Raw genomic sequence first — 20,666 nt, forward strand, 5'->3', positions numbered from 1 at the left:
CAGTGGTAGTCAACCTGGTCCCAACCACCCACTAGTGGGCATTCCAGCTCTCACAGTGGGCAGTAGCAGAGCAACCAAAGTATAAATAAAAAGATAGATTTAACTATAGTAGGTTGTTTTATAAGGATTTATTGTGCCAAAGTTTAACGAAATCCTATATAAAGTACTTGGTAAGTAATTATTATTATATGCTTTAACTTGCTGTAACTCTGCTTTATAAATTTTATAAATTAAAGTTACTTCCCAACTTTATAAATCCCCATTACTGTGGAATTGGTGGGCGGTTAGAAAATTTTACTACTAACAGATACAAAAGTGGGCGGTAGGTATAAAAAGGTTGACTACACTGGGCTAGTAGGTACATGATTCTATACATTGTTAAAGTCCACAGAATTGTGTACTAATCGAGATGTCAGGGTATCACATCAAGCAGACTGTGAATATATATACAAACATATAATGCAACTCTACTGAAGGTGGTGAAAAAATATAAAAACTGACCGAAATAGTTTTGGAAACTGGCATTTGACTGGAAATTTGTAAGGTCACAAGTTGGAAAAGTCTAGAAAAAGAACATAAACACTACTCTATTTGGTCAGTTTGTTTCACATGATGGTATGGTTTAAAACTTCTGAAACTGATTTACATGTATACTAGGTTTAACACTTTCAGAGGCAAGTTACAAATAACAATGAAAGAAGGTTTGAATAAATCTAATGCTACTGGATTAGAGTAAGAAATATCTGTATGAGCTCATGTTTAGCTTAATATATATGCAATAGATTATACATAAACAAATATATATGTGTGTGCTACATGGCTTAGTATCACCTGGCTCTGTTTGCATAACGATCCTAGAATCAATGAAGTCCCAGGAGCATCCAACATACCCGGCCCCCAGAACATGGTTTCTAATACTATTCACCAGTAAAAGGAACTGGAGCTCCTTAGAGAAATAAATGACACAGCAGAGAAGACACTGGATGGGCTCAGACCATATTAAATGCCAGAAGGTAAAGAAGTACTCAAAAAATAAAAAGATCGGGGCATGCCAAAGACACAAAGGTGCTAACCTGAAAGACCTCCAAATGGCCCATGCTAGAACAATTTAAGCAACAAAATAAATAAAGGAGTATTGGATTATAATTTAGGTATAAAGTTAATATTTGTGAGCCCATACTGTTATGGTTAAATAATTGAATAATTTTTTAAATGGGAGAGAAAAGACAAATCTTTACAGAAGATTTTAAAATATTCCCTCTTTAGGAGGAAAATTTAAGCCTAATCAGGGTGGGCTGAACTTGATGGCTTTCCTCCAAAAAACAGAGTAAAGAAAGCAGAAAATGGTATCTTTACCATGGAAAAAACTGGCCTATACTAACCAAATGATCAGGTTAATATCACCTCCAATGCCATGTGGGTCCCTGCAATCCTGATAAAACTATCAGTTGGGTGCTTTCATCTTTGTAACAGTGTTTCTAGAAGCCCATATCTGCAGTCTAAACATGAGAAACACATCAGGATGAATAAAAATTAAAAAATTGAGCCATTTTACATAAAACCTCATCACAAGTAAGGACAGAAGGTGTCACAGAATAAAGAAGACATAATAACTAAATGTCACATTGTTTCCTGAATTGAATCTTTAAAAAGAAAAAGGACTTGAGTGGAAAAAGTAATAAAATCCTATTAAAAGCTGTAGTTTTACTATTATTTTTTTATTTTATTTTATTTTTAGTTTTACTATTATTAATGTACCTTTGTTTAGTAATTTGGGTTTTACTATAGTAATGTAAGATTACATTAAGGGAAATTAGATGAAGACTGTAAGTAAACTTTATGTACTATCTGTGCAACTTCTCTGTAAATCAAAATTACTCTAAAATATGAATTTAGTTTTTAAATTACATTTAAAGACTATACTTTATGCAACAACTTGTAACACCTAACTCTATTAATCATTTCAAAAAATATATATATTTTATCAAAAAATATATATATTCAAAATATATATATTGGTTTATCACCAATTTTCAAAAGGTCAGAGAGAATTTTCTGTTGACTGATATTAAAACATTTTAGTGAGTGACTATTGTGTTAAAATTCGATGTAATGCTGCTTACATGGTAAAAAGCATTTCTTTCATTAAAAGCAAAATATTGTCTGACCTATAGTGGCACAATAGAACGTTGACCAGAGGCACTGAGGTCTCAGCTTTGAATCCCCAAGGTCATTGGCTTGAATGCGGGCTCATCTGGTTTCAGCACAGGCTCGCTAGCTTGAGCACAGGGGTGCTGACTTGAGCATGGTAGCTGTCTTGAACCCAACGTCACTGGTTTGAATTCAAAGGTTACAGGTTTGATCCTAAAGTTGCTAGCTTGAGCAAGGATTGATTCACTGGCTCAGCTGGAGCCCCCTCCCTTGGCGCCCCAGTTAACGTAAGCATGAGAAACAATCAATGAACTAAAGTAAAGCAGCTACAAATGGATGCTTCTCATCTCTCTACTCCTATCTGTCTCTCTCCTTCACTTAAAAAAAAGGCAAAATACTGAATACTAATAGTTGTAACTTATTAGCTCAAATTATGAAATATTAGATGGGACAGAAAGAAAAATGAACTTACACTTTTTAGTGTTTAGTGTATAAAGGAAGTTAGAAAATAAAAATGAATTCTTAATTTTTAAGTCAGAGAAATAAAGCTTAAAAAAACTTTTGAAAAATAAAGTACACAAAAAATACTTTTAAATAGAATTATACTTCAGTCAATCAGTTGACAAGTAGGTGGAACAAAAAGGTGATGTTTCTCTCTCTCCCTCTCCCTCTCTATCTCCCTTCCTGTCCCTCTCTTCCTTCCTCTCTCTTTCTCAAAAATATTGTATACTTCAGAGATGATATATATTCTGTTCTCAGAGATAATATTTTCTTAGCATTCTTCTCCTTTCTGTATTTTGAATTCTGAGTCCTTGAAGATTGCTTTTTGGTCATGGTGCTAACGACTGAAGGATAATTGAGTCTTACATGAAATGAACATACTCTACAGTGTACAGTAAGTTTTGGATGTTTTTGTGTTTATATACATGTTTGTATTGAAATTAAGATAGAAGGACACCGAACAAAATGTTAACAATACCTATTAGTTAGTATTATTATCTAATAATAAAATGTGTTATTATTTTTTTATAAATTTAAAACTATTTCAGGATTAAATGAGGTAATACCTGCAAATGCTTAACACAATGTTGACATCTTGCCAAGTGTTCAATAATTTGAGTGAATTAATATTTTAAAATTGGAGAAGCTAATTTGTACAGTGACATAATCATAGTCGATTCTGTTGATTGTGAAAGATTTAAAAATTAGTGAAATATTTATAATAATGGAGCAGATGTGTTTTATGCTGAAAATAATTATTACATTATATCATTGTTTTGAAAAGATAAATTGCTGTTCAAAAGTATAATAGTGAAAAAAGAATCAAGAAGTAGATCAGAGACAACTTTATGATCAAGTGGAGAAAGTAGTACTAGGAAGATCTGAAGAAAACTTGACGGGTTCACAAATGTGAGAAGCTAGAGTCTAAGCGAATACTTTCAAGCTCTCATATTCCAATCACAACCGTGTTAAGTGTTGAGCTTTCCAGATGCCTGTTTCTCAGTGAACTCTAGCAGTGGGAGAGAGAAGAACAAAATGAGAAATGACCACACAAAACCAATAAGGGCATATAGCCAGAACATAAAAACATTACTCTTTCACACCCTGTGGTAATCTTTGGATTACACTCATTCTGTTTTATCATTTCTATAAAAATGTATTTTTACATCAAAATCAATTTCCGGTTAATCATCATTTCTCTATTCTAGAACCCAATGAAAAAATTTTGCAAATGTGCCAACTCAAATGTTTTTTTTTTGAATAAATTAAATCCACAATTGAAATATATTTCTTCACTGTGTTTTCATTCTATTGAATGGTGGAAACAGGTAAAACTATTTCAATCTTTTTCTACTGAGATAAGATCTATGTATTTCAACCACATAGTCATGGTTCACCCATTACACCATGGGCAATGTGATATCAGACTACTGAAGAGAAAGCTAATATATTTCTGTTTTTTGTAATTAGAACACAGACTAGAGGGGAAGGGAACCAAAAATCATTAAAGCCTGAAGATTTGTCTAAGTATATTTTATTTATACTGGAATAAACTGAAAAAGAGACTATGAAAATATTATAGAAAACTGTTTCAAAAAATAAAGCAAATGTTTTAGATATGTTTTAAAAGAACCAGGGCTCGAGTGGCTTTCACTCCAATAAAGCTCAAGACCTTAAATTTTATTATTCAAACTTTTTTCAGATGAATGTGGGGAAACTATTAGTGTTCATGTATTTTTACTTAGCTAATATTATAGTAGTTTACAAGATGAATGCAAAATTCTCATAAAGTACAATTTCCATTGAAAGCCCATAACATTATTTTCTGAAATAGAGATTATATTTAGATTCTTACTATTTGGCTATTTGGTGGTGGTTGTCATAGTGGTGATAGTGATCTTTTTTTTTTAATGTCCACTTTGTATTCTATGCAAAATCGGCACAACCTTTAAGTTAATTTTCCCACTCATCTCCTCTGTTAAAAAATAACTGCCTTCTTCCATGAGAAAGGATGCAGATGGTGAAATCTGAAGATTAAATATGAACTGTTTTCTCACATCTTGTGTAGCTGACCAGTACTGAAGGCTCATGGGTAACAAGAGCAGATAAGAAAGGGAGCGCAAAAGAATCGCCTTGTGCTCCAGCTCACCCACATCCAGTCCATCTGCTTGCAGGGCCACCTCTTCCATCTGGACCAGACTCCGCTGCCATCAACAATTCTCCCACACTGACACAGGTATCACCAACTATCTCTACAGCTGTAGGCTCAGCACCTCTCGTTGTTATCAGTGCCACTTGATTGCATTTACAGAGCAAAAAGAATATATATTTTTTTGAAATCTGTTACATTCATTCTTGCAGGCACATGAGCTGAGCAATTCAGATTTAAAAATTGTTTTGCAAGTGAATTACTTCCTATGAAGTTTTCTTGGTTTAACGTTGAATATAGTTTTGTTAACAAATATTTCAATATATCTGTTGGATTAACAAATGTGTAGAAAGAGCATATCATTGAGGACAGGATATGGGTAATTAAGTAATTATGTAATCAATTATTATTATTTTGATTCTCTAAATTACATCTGTCTCTAAACTTTGCTATTTATGTGATACATGTCCACATTCTTGATATATTCCAGATGAGGTAAAGGATTTTTAAAGGCATTATAAATATATTTCTGTTTTCTTATGATACGTTATCTTGTGTGAAATAATTAAATGTCATAGTGAATATTATAAACACACCGAAGTTTATATATTTGTTATTCATAAAATATAACAATGGAGCATGATGCTGAGCAAATAAAAATATGCAAAAAGGGTTTAAATTGATGGTACATGGGTAACTAGTGGACATAAGAATGTTTAAACTTTTTCTGTAATCAGAATTCTATTCCATATAAATTTCTGTATATTTAAATAATATTTAAAGTACTTAAAACAAGTTAATTTACTTTTAATTTGCAAGTAATATCAATATTTCAAGGTAATTAGTTGCTTTTAGCATATGCCTTCAAATTTATGGCATACCTCAACTCACCCAATAGGAGTACCCATTAACCAATTTGCATCCATTTGTAAGGAATTCATTTCTAACGCCATGTTAGTAGATAGAGATGGCAAAAATCTTTAGGAGATTATAGGAAGCAAATTGCCTATGAGTCTACAAAAGTGAAGATAAATTTTAAAAAAATGTATCAGGAGAACTCATGAAGGAGAAATTTTATAATAATCCATATGTAACATGATATAACTTTAAATACAAATGACTCATAAAATTTTACTTGGTACTTTTCTGGACATGGACAATTTTTAAGTGTAGTATAAAAATTTCATAAATCATAGCATTTTTAACCTTTTAAAATTAAATTTTATGTTTGGAGAAGTCCAGGTGTAGCAAGCAAAATGTCAATATCCAAGTATCTAAAGAGAGAGAGTAACTGATTATTTTAAAAAAGGGAAAGAAAATAACCGATTGTAAAAATTTTTCTTGAAAAAAATGACAAAGGTAAAATCATTCATCAATAGTTATATGACATGAAATATAATATAATTATGTATAGAGAACCTAGAAAGGATAGAACCTGAAAACAGAAAAAAAAAGAAAAAGACTGTCAATTTGTGCCTTTTATATTTGTATCTTAAAATTTTTCAGAAATGAATGAAAAAAATTTAACATATGCAGATGTAAAATATCTTCCTTCTAAGAAGCAGAAACAAAAAAAAGTGAGTATTATTTTCCATTCCTATTGAATCTTGATATAATTTTCTATTCTTTGTTAAATCATTTCTCTAAAGATTTTCATCATAATTTACCACATGACATATTATATCTAACTTATTTTTCAGATTTTGTCATTTAAAAGATTTACCCAATGGACGTTACCTAGGAAGAAGAAAAAAAATTACATAGATTTCTTTTATTTGAGAAATAAAATCTTTTGTCAATTCTATTCACACATATTAATAGCCTAATGCTTTGTGAGAAATAGCGTGACTATGAAGCAGTAACCACATCTCTGTTTTAATCTCCAGAGATAAAAGAGCAGCATATTTATTCAGATGTGAAAACATCTGCTTCACAGTCCAGTCAGACGAAGATAACAAGACCTCGATCATCTAAAGAAAAAGGTAGAGTTTATGTAGAGGAACAGCTTATATGTCCTCAAATTGCAGAGCCTATGTGTACATAATTCAAGTAAAATGTGGCAGAAAATTCTGTTCTGAATTAGTGTTCCAGTTTCATAAGGTTTTCTAAATCATATTTTATAATTTAAACTCCTTCAGAAAAAGCAGTATTGAAAATTAAATATCCAGAGAATGAATGTAGTTTGAGTTCTGTACACACACATGCATTACTGAGTAAGCAGGAAAAGTGTTTCTTTTCAACTTCTTTGGAAACAATTGTGACTCTCCTGATATTGCTATCACTCATTCTACAAAGTTTCAAGAAACAATACTTAGTGAACATGATCTGATACAAAGGTAGGATTATAATTTCTTCTCTGCAATAGCTGTGGTTAATCTTACTGTTGAAGGACACTAGTGAGAAAGGCTCCAATGAGAAAATTGTTATGTGTATGCAAGCATATGATATCTCCAAAATAATATATATCTTTTGATTGGGAATAAATAAGAATGACCTATTTAAAAGTATATTTACATTTTTAAAACCAAGTACATAGATCTAATATTTCTTTGTATTCATAAATCATTGAGATAAATTAGGGGATTATTTTGGTAAAGTTAGAATAAATGATTTCCTCAAGAGAACACAGGGATAGAATCGAAAGCAGAACCCAGGCATCTAATTCTCAGTCTATTGTTGGTTCCAATTGGTCAGTATTCAATTTAAATTATGATTTCAAATCTGAAGACATTCAAAAGGTAAGGTTTTTAAATTATGGAGTCTCTTTGTAAACTCTCCTCTTTAATTCAGTCCTCTATTTGCTGAGTTCCTCAATCTCTCTTTTCCTCCCTTCAGTTCTATTTACCTGGTGCCTCATTCTTGGAATCCTCTGTTTCTTTCTCGTTTTAACAACTGGAATCTTGGGATTCATGGGTAAGTTAAACAAGACCTGGGGCCTAAATCAATTATCTTTTTCTTAGGAGTCACTATTTTTACTAGTATTTCTTTCCTACTAGTTCCATAGCCATGATCTCCATTTCTACCGAGGAAACCCCTCCTTCTGCCTTCATCACGAATGTAATCATTTCGCCATTTCAAAGTTCATTAAAAGCTTCTGCTGTTTTTTGTTTGTGTGTGTTTTTGTTTGTTCTTGTTTTTTGTTTTTTACATATAATGCCTGAATTGTATCCAGGATATTGCCAGGGAAGGTATAATGAGCACTTGCTGCTGGTTGATCATGCTGTGTGCACATTAACTTTCTCTCTCCTCTCTGACATTTTTTAATTACTATCAAGTCCTCTTGGAATCTTTATTTTGCAGCTCAGATTTACTTTTCTAATTATTTATTCTTATAAATGCCTAATTCAGTTCAATATGTTTTTCTTTTATAATATTGTAATTGCTTCCTAATGAGTCCTAACATCAACGGACTTCAAAATCCTATTGACATTGGCACAAAAACTTCTCCAGATATATTTCTGATCATGTCCTTAAAATGCCAAGAAATCATTAATGGTTTTTTCATTCTCCACTGAATTATGTTAAAACTCCCCTACTTATATTTGCTTTTATAATCATAATCTAATTTAAACCAAACAATTTTAAGTTTTACTCATGTTTTAATTAGCTTCAACTTATTCTAGATCACCCGCTGGTTCCCGCACGTTCTCTAAGCTTCTTTACCTGGCACATTTGCTCATGCTGTTCCCTTCGCTGGACAGCCTTCTGCCTACAGCCCATCTCTGCCTATGCATTTCATACCCGTTTTATAAAATATGGATGACTTTTCAAAATCCTCCATGACATATTTTCTAGTTCCTTAACTAGATGTTAGTTCTTTCTTCCTAAAACCCATTTTATCACTTTTTATTATTTTCATCTCACAAGTTTTCCTCTAGATTATAGTTTCTGAACTTCAGTGCTATTGATATTTTGGTGGGGTGATTCTTTTTTTTTTTAATAATTTTATTTTTTTAATGGAGCGACATCAATAAATCAGGATACATATATTCAAAGATAACATATCCAGGCCCTGGCCAGTTGGCTCAGTGGTAGAGCGTCAGCCTGGCATGCAGAGGTCCCAGGTTCAATTCCGGGCCATGGCACACAGGAGAAGCGCCCATCTGCTTCTCCACCCCTCCCCCTCTCCTTCCTTTCTGTCTCTCTCTTCCCCTCTCGCAGCGAAGGCTCCACTGGAGCAAAGATGGCCCGGGCACTGGGGATGGCTCCTTGGCCTCTGCCCCAGGCGCTAAAGTGGCTCTGGTCACAGCAAAGCGACGCCCCGGAGGGGCAGAGCATCGCCCCCTGGTGGGCGTGCCGGGTGGGTCGGGTGCATGCGGGAGTCTGTCTGACTGTTTCTCCCCGTTTCCAGCTTCAGAAAAATACAAAAAAAATTAAAAAATTTAAAAATTAAAAAAAAAACAAAGATAACATGTCCAGGTAATCTTGTCGTTCAATTATGTTGCATACCCATCACCCAAAGTCAGATTGTCTTCTGTCACCTTCTATCTAGTTTTCTTTGTGCCCCTCCCCCTCCCCCTTTCCCTCTCTCTCTCCCCCCTCCCCCTGTAACCACCACACTCTAATCAATGCCTCTTAGTCTCACTTTTATGTCCCACCTACGTATGGAATAATGCAGTTCCTGTTTTTTTCTGATTTACTTATTTCACTTCGTATAATGTTATCAAGATCCCACCATTTTGCTGTAAATGTTCCGATGTCATCATTTCTTATGGCTAAGTAGTATTCCATAGTGTATATGTGCCACATCTTCTTTATCCAGTCATCTATTGACGGGCTTTTTGGTTGTTTCCATGTCCTGGCCACTGTGAACAATGCTGCAATGAACATGGGGCTGCATGTGTCTTTACATATCAATGTTTCTGAGTTTTTGGGGTATATACCCAGTAGAGGGATTGCTGGGTCATAAGGTAGGTGGTGGGGTAATTCTTTGTTAGGGATGTTGTTTCATGCATTATAGGATATTTAACAGCATCCCTGAACTTATCTCACTAGATGAGAGCAGTTACATCTAAAAAGTTTCCAGATATTGCCAGTGCCCTCTGGAGGATAAAATCACCCCCAATTGAGAACCACAGCTCTAGATTATTTGCTATTCATGTTAGACATTGTGGGTAATTAAAAATAATTAAGAAGTCTTGCATTAAAGGAAGCTAGAGTCAATCACAGTCAGTGAGTATTTATAGTTCTCTGTGTATAACTTTAAAGAGCACCATCCTGTTTAATGACCTTGGATCTAAGCTTCCTGGTTTGCAAACCAAGCTCTTTGATGTCTGCATGTGTAATGATTATGAAATATAGTATTCCTACTATACAATTCTACACTTTCTATAAAAATAAAATCATATAATAAAATGTCTTTCGACAATCTAATCCTTTCAGTTAATATAAAGTTCCCATGGTTCATCTGAGATGGAATATATCAGTCCGATATTCCTTTAAATTGCCAAAAAAATATTTTATTGTGTATATAGAATTAAATTGTATATTATCCCCTTATCAGATATGTGATTTGCAAATATTTTCCCATCATTTTAGTTACATTTTTACTCTTTTGCTGGTAAATTTTGATATACAAACCTTTGAAATTTTGAAGTGCAATATATCTTTTTTTCTTTTCTTACTTGTACTTTCAGTGTTATATCTAAGAAGTCATTGCCTAATTTAGGATCACAAGAGTTTACACATCTCTTCTAAAATATTTATACTTTTAGTTTTCACATTTGCATGTATGATCACTTTTGAGTTAATGTTTGTTAAGTGATATGAGGTGAATATGAGCCATTTTTCCATTTATTCAGTTCTTTAATATTTCTCCAAAGTCGTTTAATTTTTAAGAGTAGATTTTTACACCACCTATTTAAAATTTATTTCTGAGTATTCTATTATTTTTATGCTATTATAAATATTTTCTCTTAATTTAATTTAACATTGCTGTTAGTATAAAGAAATATGGTTATATTTCTATATTGCTCTTACACCATGTAGCATTGTAGTTCACTAGCTCTTAGAAGTTTTTAGTGAATGTTTTCAGATTTTCTCCGTAGACTATCTGGATAGTTTTATGTCATTTCTTGGATAATTTAACTAATTAACACCCTTAAATTCCATGTTGAATAAAAGTGGTGACATGCATATTGTCATCTTGTTTCTAATATTAAGGGAAGAGCATTCAGCCTTTCAACCAGAAGATATAGCTTTGAGCATGTGCACAATTGCCCAGAGATGACAGTGATTTTAGCAAAGTCTTCTTTGACTCTGTCTTTCCCCGATCTCACTTAAGATGGTTAAGATACCTGCTTGTGTTGGTATCACAGCCATCTGTTAGACTCTACTAATTGCTGGCTGATGACTCTAGTTTTTGACGATGTTCTGAGGAATGAACTCCCCCAAAGTCTAATCTAATTTGGCCTGTCTTTTTTTCCGGGGTAGTATTTGAGACCAGTCTTTGACATTTGTACTCACCCCAAGAAGGCTTTTTTTTAGCTATGTCTTCCGTTCTATCCGATAAATTGACTCAACTATTTTTAAAATGATTGATTTCATGTAGGTAGAAACCTCTTCTTAGCTGTTTACAACCATTCCCTATTCTTCATGGCCCACCTCCAACACAGTCCCTTCAGTGTCCATAGTTTTCAAGAGCATCCTTAGGTTTGAACTTTCCAGATCAAATAAAATTAGTTCCTTTGGGAAAATTTGGAGATCCTTGTCTAATGACATGCTTGAAACAGAGACAGTGGCCCACTTTTCTGGGTAACACCTTTGCTTTATGAGCCAGGTCATGGAAGGAAGGCAGAGTAACCTCTGGTTTTTTCGGCTTGCCTTTCTCCTATTGAGAGGTAGTCTGGAATGTGAGCTCAGATGAGAACAAACAACGCTCCAATATTCTTTTTTTTTTTTTTTTAATTTTTTTTTTATTTTTACTTTTTTTTTATTTATTCATTTTAGAGAGGAGAGGGAGAGACAGAGAGAGAGAGAGAGAGAGAGAGAGAGAGAGAGAGAAGGGGGGAGGAGCTGGAAGCATCAACTACCATATGTGCCTTGACCAGGCAAGCCCAGGGTTTCGAACCGGCGACCTCAGCATTTCCAGGTCGACGCTTTATCCACTGCACCACCACAGGTCACTCCAATATTCTTGACCTACTCCAACCGAGGGAGCTCCTCTCTACTCTATAGGTATGGGTTGGGTGGAGGAGAGGAGCCCCAATCCCATAGCCGCATTGCCTAGAATTTAACATGTGCAACATAGAACTAGAAAGAATAAAAAATGCTGGAGAGATAGCCTTAGCTCATGATGTCTATGTAGAGATATCATAGACTGCGACCTGAGAGGAAGAGGAGCTTACTTTTCCTGGTGACAACCACTTATAGTGTATACTGCATGATGTTGACCTCAGGTGGGGTAAGAGAACAGGTTATGACTCAAGTTTTACAGACTCTTACTGTTCTTATCATGATTTAGTAGCTATTTCTTAATTTAAAATATACCTTTAAGACAAGTTTTAAATATATTAAAGGTTTTGTTTTGTTTCTTTTCATAATGGTTGATTTCAAATTGGCTGTTTTGCTAAGCTTATCATGCCACCATTCTGTGAGGGGCATTGTGTATTTTTAATTTTAATGTGCTTTTTAGAGTAAAACCTGATCGTTTTATGAATGATATTTGTTTGTATTTCCATTCTTATCTCCCTAAAATCCCTTATATGAAACCTATCTTTTGATGTACTGAATAACTTTGGATTACATTACTTTAATATTTTATGTTTACTCCATTTGTTACTTTAGAAAACTATTGCAGCAAACTAGAATTTTGGTGTCTTTTTCACTTTTTTGCCTTTCTTTCATCCATAAAGAAAAGACAAGTATAAGATAGACATTAATATGTGAAGTCTTGCTGATTGCATCACAATATTCTAGACGTTCCATTTAGTCATTCAACTCTCTGCTGAGTTCTAGCAGCAACACTCAATATTCTTTGTATCACCCATCACATAGTACTCTAACTGCTCACTCTGAGCATCGCAATGAGTGAATTTCTTGAGGACAGAATCTTTGCATAATTCATTGTTCTGTCATCAAGGTTCACTAAAAAGTGTTTTCATTAATTAATGTATTTTCAACAAATGATAGATGTCTGTGTAAATCATATGCTGAGAGGTAATGCCTAAAGTGGGCACAAAAAAAATACCCCTTACTCTTCACCATGGACTAATATATTAAAATTAAAATGCTGCTTTTTATTCAACACCATGTTATATTCTCCTTGAGCTAATGATGTTGAGTAAAGTTTTCCAGGCTCATCAGAAATGCCAAACACAGAAATCGCCATTGGACTGCAGAATAAAGGAAGACAATTCCACATTTAAAAACCTAACTCCCAAAGAGGAACCACCTAACACAGGTATGCAGGTAAATGGATTGAAGACTGAGACCAACAATTGTTTCTCAATTTTGCTAAATCATCTGATATTCTGCTTAAATTGAATATTCTTATAGAATAAACAAATTATGGAATCCAAATTTCTTCTTTATTTAATTGAACAAAAATAAATCAGCCTGTCCTTGAGGTTAGATTTTTCTATATGCATAGTATTATATTTTTAAAATTAGTACCAGTTCAACAGAAAAACAAACAAAAAACCTAGGTTTTATTTACCAGATCCTGTACTCATTATTAGGACCTATTATGGGTATGTAGATCAGGTACTAAGTTTAGATTGTCTCTGTACCTACAGATTTTATTCAGTCAAAAGCAGTAATTTTCAACCTTTTCTACACATGACACACATAAGGTGATTACCAAAATTTGGCAGCACTTCAAAAAATATATTATTGTCAATCTGACAAAAAAAACTTAAGTATAATTTTGATTCATTCACACCATACAGCTATTGTTTTGTTAGCTGACATTTTTTTACCTGACAATCTAAGGGAAAAGAGGCCAGTGCTCCTGAATAAATAGTCAAGTGCTGCATGTTTTAAAATTTCTTATGACATCCCAGTCTGCCATTGCGGTTGAAAATCACTGGTCTAGCCTGACCAAGTGGTGGCACAGAAGATAGAGCAACGGCTTGGGATGCAAAGGATCCAAGTTTGAAACCCCAAGGTCGCTGGCTTGAACACAGGGTGGCTGGCTTTAGTGTGGGATCATAGACATGACCCCATGGTCACTAGCTTGAACCTAAAGGTCACTGGCATGAAGCCCAAGGTCACTTGTTTGATTCCAAGGTTGCTGGCTGGAGCAAGGAGTCACTTCATCTGCTGTAGCCCCCCCCGGTAAAGGCACATATGAGAAAGTAATCAAAGAACAACTAAGATGCTGCAGTGAAGAATTGATGTTTCTCAACTCTCTCCCTTCTCGTCTCTCTGTTCTTATCTCTCCCTCCTTTGTTCCTCTCTCTCTCTTTTTCTCTTTCTCTGTCTCTCTTGCTAAAAGAGAGAGAGAGAGAGAGAGAGAGAGAATCATTAGGCTAGATAGTACAAAGAAGCACATCTTATTGTAAAGTTCTTTCAGTTTGAGTTGTGAGGAAAAATATCAATCTTCTTAGAAAATTTCTTTAAAATTTGTAATAATATTATGCATAGACTTGAAGAAATATAAGTAATAACCAGGCAAGGGCATTTTTTAGTAATCTGAAAGAAACTTATCAGTCTCATAAAGCAAATGGTTTTAGAAGGACTAAGTAGGATTTCTCAACATCTCCACATCCTTTCAGGAGACACACTAACTGGTCTGGCAATATCTTTTGTTTTCAAGGAAATAAGAGCAGGACGTGTGACTATAAATGGTCATGTGGTAGAAACAGTTGTTACTATTTTTCGGATGAACTTAAGAACTTTGAAGATAGTAAGAAATTCTGCAATGAAATGGACTCCACACGATGAAAAAGAAATGGTGATGTATATCTTTGTTTTCCACCTCACACCGTACAGGGGTGGGCAAAAGTAGCTTTAGTTGTAATACAAATAACTAATACAATAATTAATAAATAAAATACAAGGAAATGGTTTTTCATATACAAAACTATAAACCTATCTTTTCTCACCTGTATTTATTTAGCCATTAGTTATTGGCTAAATCTCAATGCCTCACAATATTTGAGTGTTTCAGCACTATGTACGTTAGTAACATGACTCAGATCCAAAGTGCTTATGTTAAAGTCAGAAATACAAATGGAAATTAAATTAGAATTGTATTTAATTCATCTAACTCCTCCATAAGTAGAATTTCCACAAGAGAGCAAATATAAAGTCAAAAATAATGCTGTTAGAAAAATATTAGCCTTAAAATATGTTATTTTATGAAGAAAAATTGTATGTCTTATATTGATAATTTTATAGAAATTTAGCTTCAGCTTCTCTGAAAAAAATCATCTTACCACTTAAAAAAGTTATAAACATTACCACTGAGTTAGAGGTAAAAAGAAAAACAATATGAATTTAAAGTTCATGGTCAATTATTTCTAAATCCTATTAAAATTTAATACAGACTAACTTCCAAAGAAAACTGAACTGAATTATTTCATAATCTTTATCATTTTATTTTGCTTTGAATACAAAATTAATCTACTATTATTTCTGAAAAAAGCAATATATCTTAATAGTCCATGTCAAGATTAATTTTTAAATATTCTGTCAAAGATAAAGACACTAGAATCACTCTTTGTGATTGGATAATCCAATTATCCATATTTATGGCTTTCAACAACTCAAGAGTCACTATAAAAGAATATAAACTTAAAAACCATCCAGAAAACAAAGAAAAATTTGAATCCAGAAAATAAACATTTGCAGAGTCTGAATTAATCTTATTTTTAGTATAACAGATAACTGCCTGTATGGCAATAGATGTTACCTAGACAATGTGGTGATCATTTTGTATATGTACAAATAGGAGCTTACTACATTATACACCTAAAATTAATATAAACTCTTATATCAATATATTTCCATTTTTAACCAGAAAATTACAATTGCTGTTAATGAAACAAATTTTTAAAAATCCATTTTGCTTACTGACAAGGTAAAAAGCTTATATAAAAATATATACATTGAAAATTGGCCAAGCTCCAGATAGACCGATTGGTTGGAGCATCCTCCCGAAGTACAGAGGTTGTTGGTCCAATCCCTGGGTCAGGGCACATACAAGAATAAATCAATTATCCTGTCTGTGTGTGTCTCTCTTCCTTCCTCTCTCTCAAAAATTAATAAAAAGATAAACCTTAAAACAAATGGCCTGGTAAGGGAGCAAATGTGATATTTCAATACTATCTCTGTTTATCATAAATTGATGACATTTTAGAGATAAAAATATATAAGATTTACATGAATGGTGACCAGATTTTTAGAAATACTTATATAACTATACTAAACCCACCCTGAATTCTTACAGAAATATTAGAAAAGGAGTGAAAAGTGTGAGCTTTCACACCTGGAGCCCAAAGCAGAAATCAGACTTTCCTCAGACCTCATTTTTAAGCTACAGCCATAGTATTGAAAGCAAATTAAAAAATTTCAGTAATTCTAAATAAACATACGTAAATTAAGACAGTAGTTTTTTTGTCACAATTATACCTCTATATTTAAAAAAATACCAACAGCTGAGCTTCCATTATTTTACAATTTAAATAAGATCAGGATGAAGATGATCTCTATATTTTTGGTTTTTCACAATAATAAAAATATCAACAAGATTATCTTTATTTTAGAATTATAACAGGATTCTTACTAACAAAACATATTTCTTTTATAACAGAAGTTCATTCAAAGTCAATTTCACTCTCTCTCTTGGATTGGGTTGTACCGTAAAGGAATCAGCAGTCAATTGATGTGGGAAGATGGGTCACTACCATTTAACAAAATGTAAGTCTCTAGAATAGAAGCAAAGTAAGAATTTCTATAATCACAGATTCTGGTTTACATTTCTGAAAGTGTACAAGGAAAAATGCACATATATATAAGCATGTATACATACATATATATGTACATACATGTACACACATATCATAACGACTTACACTCAGTAAATGAATAAATGGAGAGAAAAAGTCTTTGCAGCTTTTTCAACTTCATGCTTATATTTCTCTTAAGGTACTCTTTCAGAGACCCTAAGGCACCGAGAGGTAATGTCTATAAAGTAAAAAAAACCTACCACCTTAACTTTGGTGAATATCTTTTATTGTGTCTGCAATAGTGAATGAATGTTTTACATCATTTATATGCTTCTATTTTATGTTAAGCAATTTTGAAGATTCTAAGACAGGAAACTGTGCAAGGATGACAACAGAAGGGAAGATTGTTATTTCTGAATGTTACAAACGCTCGCACTGTATCTGTGAGAAGAAAATTGGTTGTCTTGTGACCTAACAATGAGAACACAACAAAAACAACAGAAGACTCTTGGAAGTTCTAGGGTTTCTGTTTCATTTCAGATATCTTTGATTTTCTGGGCTGTACCAGTAGTTTAGCCTCTGCTTGATTTGAGGCTGGAATAATTGGTACATCATGAAGAGTTATGTCAGACCCATACATCTGCCCCTCTCCTGTGAAGACCGCCAATTGACAATGAGCATGAGCACAGGTTGGTGGGGTAAAAGAGTGTGAGTGCTTCTGATGGAGGTTAGGAAGCATAGTTCTGTATACCCTATGCCTGCAACTCACACAGACTTCTCAAGCAGTCCTACAAATTCAGTCACTGTAATGCACTTTGCGGCTGGGAATTATTGCCAACTGTCATTAAAGTTATTATTCTGTGAGGGTGTATGCATTTGTTTCATTCCTTACTTTTTCAGACAATGATAGTAGAGTATACTAGAAAGAGAATAGTATTTTAAATTAGATATGAGTTTAAGATCTGCACCACAATGAATATGTGTTCTCTGGCAAGTTTGAACTTCGGAGTCTTAGTTTTCTTCTTAGTAGGAAAATTATAATGCTGTTTTTGCAAAGTGACAGTACCATCAGCAGTGTATAAAAGTTCCATTTGCTTGCACGTTTCCAGAATTCAATATTGTCAGTTTTAAAAATCATTTCAATAAGAGTGTAGTATAATTTAATGGTGATTTTTAATTTGTATTTCTCTAATAAAAATAAATGTTGCTAATCATCTTTTCATGTGTTTTTTGTCAACCACATATCTTCTATAATATAATGTTAATTAAAATATTTTTTATTTATTTGGGTTGTTTGTTATGTTATTATTGAGTTATAAATTTTTTTATATATTTTGAGTACTGATATTTTATCAGACATGTTTTATAAATATTATTATATTGTCTTTCAATTTTATCTTTCATTTTCTTAATTCATTCTTTATAACAAGGTTTAAGGAGTTATTTTCTGTCCTAAAAAATTTTAAATTAACCAGAGGTTGAAACTTTTTGTCCTATGTTCTCTTCTAAAAGTTAAAGTTAACATTAAATTCTATACTTCATTTCATGTTCATTTCTGTATATGATGCAAGTACAGGTTGACTTCTTTTTAAGAAAAATTTGTATATAGATGACTATTTCAGCACCACTTTTTAAAACAACACTATTATTCTATTGAAATATCATGGCATTTTTGTCAGAAATCAACTGATTATATGTTGATGAATCTATTTCAAATTTCTATTCGGCTTCATTGACTGGTATTTATCTTCTTTCACCGAGATCTTGATTATTTTGTGAATTTATAATAAGTCTTTGTGTGTTTACTTCAATTTTATATACTTATTTTATTTTATTTGTTAATTTATTTCATTGAATTGGTTCTCCAAAATATACATTTTTCAATTGTACAACTCAATATGATACAATCTACATTCATGTCTGGGACAGGTGGGTGCTGCGTGTAAAAATCTTTTAAAAATTTTGTACTAAAAAATATTTCCCTTTTCATTGAATTTATTGCGTTAACAAAATTATGCAGGTTTCAGGTGCACAATTCTACAACACATCATCTGTATACAGTATTGTATGTGCACCACCGCAAGTCTAGCCTCAGTTCATCAATCACCACTTATCACCCCGTACCTCCTCCACTGACCTCAACTCCACCTCTCTCCAGCAGTCAGCACACAGTTGTCAGTGTTTGTGAGTTTTTTCTCTTTTTTTTTCCTTTTTCTCAATACCTTTACCTCCCTCACCCAGCCACCACCAACAACAACAAACCTGTTCTCTATGAGTCTGGGTCTATTTGATTTTTTTAATCTTTTTTCAAGTAGAGTTTACATACAATATTATCTTGTATTAGATTCAGGTGTACAGCATATTTTATAGTAAGTTGAACTACAATACAGTACTTCGTGTTTTCTCAAAAGTGTTTTAATTTTTTTCCCAAAAAAGTAAAGTTTCCCTAGAGGCCATATTTTGATTATAATTCCAATCCCTAGTAAAAGTAACAAGGGCTGCTGGAGAAATGGCTGATTTTAAGATGGGGGTAGGAAACGTACAAGGTGAGCCTGGAGTATTCTGTGGTGCTAGACAATAGGAAGTGCCTAACGTGACGGCCTGTGTCAAAGGGATATGGCGCCTGACCAGGTGGTGGCGCAGTGGATAGAATGTCGGACTGGGATGCGGAGGACCAAGGTTCAAGACCCCGAGGTCACCAGATTGAGCATGGGCTCATCTGGTTGGAGCAAAGCTCACCAGCTTGGACCCAAGGACACTGGCTTGAGCAAGGGGTTACTTGGTCTGCTGAAGGTCCACAGTCAAGGCACATATGAGAAAGCAGGCAATGAACAACTAAGGTGTCACAACAAAAAAACTGATGATTGATACTTCTCATCTTTCACCCTTCCTGTCTGTCTGTCCCTCTCTCTGACTCAATCTGACTCTGTAAAAAAAAAAAAAAAGATATGACAAGCAGGTAAAAATTTCCCGTAGCCAAAGCTAAAACAATTTGAGCAACAAATAATGCATCATTGAATTCTAACTCAAAATAAAAAAGTTTCAGTGAATCCATAAGAGTATATAATGATTGATAAATAAATAAATAAATAAATAAATAAATAAATAAATAAATAAGGGAGATGAGACAAATCTCTTGTGCTGAAAAATTCTTCATCAGGTAGTTACTCATGCTTCAAGAAAGTGGAGCTGGACACCTCACTCCTTAAACCAGTTGTTCTCAAACACTTTGAAGTCGGGGCACATTTAAAATCCTACAAATAATTGTAGGCACACTATATACAAATTTCTGAGAAATATGTTATCATAAGTCAAATATTAAAGAAAAAATATAAGTCCAAGTGTGCTTTTATGGTAATTAAACAAAATAAATATGACAAAATTAAAATTATTCTGACATTAAAAAACATTTTTATGTTACATTTTTTGAGTTACGCTTTTTAAAATTCAAAAAAAGGGGTTAAAAAATTTTTAAATGACAAAAATGTTATATATATATATATATATATATATACACACACACACACACACACACATTCTTAGTAAGATTTAGTAAATTCAGCAGGTCCCAGTGAGAATGTGTTAAGTTTTTTCATTCTTGTGTTATGAGAAACATGAAATTGATGTGTCCTAATGATTTCCTTAATGTTTGGGCATATATTTGAAAGGCAAACTCTCATTTTCTCATAAATACATTAAAGATTTCCTCTCTTTTTTACTCTTAATTGTGTTGAGTACAGAAAACCCTCACCATATATATCATCTTAACTTGACACCAAACATAGGATAGAAGAAACTTGCCTCCATCCAGTCTTTCCGTGGAATATGGGGTTAGTGTAAACAATCCAGCATCACAGCTTAACAGCCTTTTGCAACCTAATCAGGCAAGTGAGGTGAGCTGTTAGGAAGACTGTCAGCTTACAGCCAATTCCCCACACCTATGTCCCCAAAAATCTAAACTCCAAAAGCCTTGT

The 20,666-nt window shown here is 33.3% G+C and overlaps 1 long non-coding RNA gene across 1 annotated transcript; it reads left to right on the plus strand.

The window, feature by feature from the left end:
- The first annotated feature begins 2,348 nt into the window (after window positions 1-2,348).
- LOC136320025 (uncharacterized) lies at window positions 2,349-14,681 on the plus strand. Its single transcript, XR_010728253.1, has 7 exons — window positions 2,349-2,438; window positions 4,721-4,888; window positions 6,308-6,382; window positions 6,690-6,783; window positions 7,637-7,714; window positions 13,089-13,202; window positions 14,559-14,681. It is a non-coding gene; the product is annotated as an uncharacterized lncRNA (long non-coding RNA).
- Window positions 14,682-20,666: the final 5,985 nt, after the last annotated feature.

The sequence above is a fragment of the Saccopteryx bilineata genome, chromosome 1 (genome assembly GCF_036850765.1).
Source record: "Saccopteryx bilineata isolate mSacBil1 chromosome 1, mSacBil1_pri_phased_curated, whole genome shotgun sequence".
Classification (NCBI taxonomy): domain Eukaryota; kingdom Metazoa; phylum Chordata; class Mammalia; order Chiroptera; family Emballonuridae; genus Saccopteryx; species Saccopteryx bilineata.